We start from the raw sequence: 4,713 nt of genomic DNA, 5'->3' as shown, positions 1-4,713 counted from the left end.
GGGTGGTGGTGGTGGGTTTGTCTCTTTGTGGGGGAGGAGGGACTAACTGTTCCAGGTGAGGGGAAGAGGAGAGTGATTGAACAGAGGGGTTTTGAGGGTTTTGGGAAGGGGCTCGGGGCAGTGACGAGGTTCTCATTGGGAGGGGGCTTTATTTACTGATAACCGCCCCCCCCCCCGACCTACACAAAGATGTCTGTTCCATAACCCCAAATGTGACCTGCCCCATCCCAAAGGGCCTGCAGTGTAGGGTAGAACTGTCCCAACCCACAGGGAGAATGTGGGGAGGAATCACCCCCTCCCTCACTCCGTGATATCCCCCACACTCCCTCAGGACTGAGAGGGAAGTTCAATCTCTCACCTTTATTTGTTATTCCAAAGCTTTGCCACACAGCAGGGAGCCCCTACCCCCCCACCCCCCACCGCCCGCCCACTTCTCCCACTCCTGGCTGGCAGTGTGGACCCCACATTGGGACATCACATGCTGATAGATTATTGAATAGGTAATTCACATTGTGAACAGTCGGGCATCACTCGCACAGTGGGTTAACACTGCCCCCTCACAGCGCCAGGGACCCGGGTTCGATTCCCGGGGGCACGGTGACACAGTGGGTTAACACTGCTGTCTCACAGAGCCAGGGACCCGGGTTCGATTCCCGGGGGCACGGTGACACAGTGGGTTAACACTGCTGTCTCACAGAGCCAGGGACCCGGGTTCGATTCCCGGGGGCACGGTGACACAGTGGGTTAACACTGCTGTCTCACAGAGCCAGGGACCCGGGTTCGATTCCCGGGAGCACGGTGACACGGTGGGTTAACACTGCTGTCTCACAGAGCCAGGGACCCGGGTTCGATTCCCGGGGGCACGGTGACACAGTGGGTTAACACTGCTGTCTCACAGCGCCAGGGACCCGGGTTCGATTCCCGGGGACACGGTGACACAGTGGGTTAACACTGCTGCCTCACAGAGCCAGGGACCCGGGTTCGATTCCCGGGGGCACGGTGACACAGTGGGTTAACACTGCTGTCTCACAGCACCAGGGACCCGGGTTCGATTCCTGGGGGCACGGTGACACAGTGGGTTAACACTGCTGCCCCACAGCGCCAGGGACCCGGGTTCGATTCCTGGGGGCACGGTGACACAGTGGGTTAACACTGCTGCCTCACAGCGCCAGGGACCCGGGTTCGATTCCCGGGGGCACGGTGACACAGTGGGTTAACACTGCTGTCTCACAGCACCAGGGACCCGGGTTCGATTCCCGGGGGCACGGTGACACAGTGGGTTAACACTGCTGTCTCACAGAGCCAGGGACCCGGGTTCGATTCCCGGGGGCACGGTGACACAGTGGGTTAACGCTGCTGTCTCACAGAGCCAGGGACCCGGGTTCGATTCCCGGGGGCACGGTGACACAGTGGGTTAACGCTGCTGCCTCACAGAGCCAGGGACCCGGGTTCGATTCCCGGGGGCACGGTGACACAGTGGGTTAACGCTGCTGCCTCACAGCGCCAGGGACCCGGGTTCGATTCCCGGGGGCACGGTGACACAGTGGGTTAACACTGCTGTCTCACAGAGCCAGGGACCCGGGTTCGATTCCTGGTTTGGATCACTGTCCGGAGTGGAGTTGGTACGTTCTCCCCGTGTCTGTGTGGGTTTCCTCCGGGTGCTCTGGTTTCCTTCCACAGTCTGGAAGACGTGCTGGTTAGGTGCTACATTCTCCCTCAATGTAACCCGGACAGGCTCCGGTGTGTGACACCTAGGGGATTTTCACAGAAACTTCACTGCAGCGTTAATGTAAGCCGACTTGTGACACGAATAAATAAACCTTTTAGCACCCCCCCCCCCCTTCCCCTCCCACTCACTCCCTCCTGCCCACATCATTCCAGATCACCAAAGACTAAACTCCACTCCCCCCGCCCCACCAACCCCGTGCACCCGGTCAGAACAAGAAAAAGCACTAAAAGGAAGTACTTGCGGTTGAAAATGGTGATGCCTGCGACAGTCGACTAGCTGGGCACGATATCTGCCCCTCCCCAGTTTTGATAGCTGGAAGAGAAGGAAGGTGGTGGGTATGGGGACAGTTTTGACAGCCACCTGAAGAGCATGCCAAGGCAGAGATTGGGGAGTAAAGACGTGACAGTGGGCAGAGTAGCGAGCATTGCCTTGACAGAATGAGACTGCCAGAGATGGTGCCCAAGAGGGACTTGCAGAGCCAGGCCGCGCGACTGTAAAACCGGGTCAGCGTTACTGTAAATAAATCCTTTGCCTAGGTTGTACAGCACCGACACACACAGACTGGTCAAGACTTCTTCAATGTTTCACATCAATTCTTCCATTTTATTGGGGGTGGTAGGTGAGGGAATAGATAAGGAAATTTGGCATGTCCGCTACGTGTCTCACCAACTTTTACAGACGCCCCATAGAAAGCATTCTTTCTGGTTGTATCACAGCTTGGTCTGGACTCCTGCTCTGCCCAAGACCACAATGAACTACAAAAGGCTTCTGAAAGTAGCCCAATCCATCACACAAACCAGCCTCCCATCCATTGACTCTGTCTACACTTCCCGCTGCCTCGGGGAAAAGCAGCCAGTATAATTAAGGACCCCACACACCCCGGACATTCTCTCTTCCACCTTCTTCTGTTGGGAAAGAGTGACAAAAGTCTGAGGTCCCGTACCGACCGACTCAAGAACAGCTTCTTCCCTGCTGCTGTCGGACTTTTGAATGGACCTGCCTCGCATTAAGTTGATCTTTCTCTACACCCTCGCTGTGACTGTAACACTACATTCTGCACCCTCTCCTTTCCTTCTCTATGAACAGTATGCTGTGTCTGTATAGTGCACAAGAAACAATACCTTTCACTGTGTCCCAATACATGTGACAATAATAAATAAAATCAAATCCAATCACCAAGGCAACCACATTATTTTCAGGCTATGCCGCCCCTAGTTCTAGTTTTAGCCAACAGTGGGACCAACCTCCCGCTTCCATATTATCTTTGATTGGACTCATTATTGTCACATGTATTGGGACACAGTGAAAAGTATTGTTTCTTGTGTGCTATACAGACACAGCATACCGTTCGTGCAGAAAGAAAGGAGAGAGTGCAGAATGTAGTGTCATAGCTAGGATGTTGTCCACATGGACTTTAGCAAGGCCTTTGACAAGGTACCACATGGTAGGTTGTTGCATTAGGTTAAATCTCACGGGATCCAGAATGAGGTATCTAGATGGATGCAAAATTGGCTTGATGACAGAAGCCATAGGATGGTTGTAGAGGGTTGTTTTTCAAACTGGAGGCCTGTGACCAGTAGTGTGTCCCAGGGATCAGTGCTGGGTCCACAGTGTCAGAGGGTCGGTGCCGAGGGAGCGCCGCACTGCGGGAGGGTCGGTGCCGAGGGAGCGCCGCACTGCGGGAGGGTCGGTGCCGAGGGAGCGCCGCACTGCGGGAGGGTCGGTGCCGAGGGAGCGCCGCACTGCGGGAGGGTCGGTGCCGAGGGAGCGCCGCACTGCGGGAGGGTCGGTGCCGAGGGAGCGCCGCACTGCGGGAGGGTCGGTGCCGAGGGAGCGCCGCACTGCGGGAGGGTCGGTGCCGAGGGAGCGTCGCACTGCGGGAGGGTCGGTGCCGAGGGAGCGCCGCACTGCGGGAGGGTCGGTGCCGAGGGAGCGCCGCACTGCGGGAGGGTCGGTGCCGAGGGAGCGCCGCACTGCGGGAGGGTCGGTGCCGAGGGAGCGCCGCACTGCGGGAGGGTCGGCGCCGAGGGAGCGCCGCACTGTGGGGAGGGTCGGCGCCGAGGCAGTGCCGCACTGCGGGAGGGTCGGTGCCGAGGGAGCGCCGCACTGCGGGAGGGTCAGTATTTGGTAGTTTGCCCAATGTTTATAATAACAACTGGTAAAATCAAAGCTTGAGTGGGCCATTGCTTGTGGGATTTTGCTGTGTGTAGAATTAGCTGCGGCCTGTGTAAGAAAGAGCAGCTTCATTTGAAGATGGCACTGTCTATTCACTGCTGCTGTCTGACACACTGCGAAACACCCAGACTGGTCTCAACTGATGGCCTGTTCAGCGACTCTTCAGGTGTAATGCATCACAACAGCTGCAGAGGGAGCACTTGTGTCAAAGACTCACTTCCAAAGTCCACACTGCATTTAGGTGGCAACCTTTCCACCAGGAAGTGTTTTGATTAACCACAGGACTGTTGACTCACAGGGATACATTCGGACATCAACTTAATCAAAATGCCCATTTTTAAGGACTGCCTTAAAAGAGAATAGCGAGAGAGAGAGGGAGGCAGAGAGGTTTATTCCACCATAAGACACAGGAGCAGAATGAGGCCACTCGGCCCATTGAGTCTGCTCTGCCATTCAATCATGGCTGATATTTTTCTCATCCCCATTATCCTGCCTTTTCCCCATAACCCCTGATCCCCTTATTAATCAGGAACCTATCTATCTCTGTCTTAAAGACACTCAGTGACCCGGCCTCCACAGCCTCCTCTGCGGCAAAGAGTTCCACAGATTCCCCACTCTCTGGCTGAAGAAATTCCTCCCCATCTCTGTTTTAAAGGATCGTCCCTTTAGCCTGAGGTTGTACCCTCTGGTTCTAGTTTTTCCTACTAGTGGAAACATCCTCTCCACGTCCACTCTATCCAGGGCCTCGCAGTATCCTGTAAGTTTCAATAAGATCCCCCCCTCAACCTTCTAAACTCCAACCAGTACAG

This window comes from Carcharhinus amblyrhynchos, unplaced genomic scaffold, assembly GCF_965287045.1.
Source record: "Carcharhinus amblyrhynchos unplaced genomic scaffold, sCarAmb.v2.hapA scaffold_780, whole genome shotgun sequence".
Classification (NCBI taxonomy): Eukaryota; Metazoa; Chordata; class Chondrichthyes; order Carcharhiniformes; family Carcharhinidae; genus Carcharhinus; species Carcharhinus amblyrhynchos.
The sequence above is the reverse complement of the archived record's forward strand: the minus strand, read 5'-3'. Positions refer to the sequence as shown.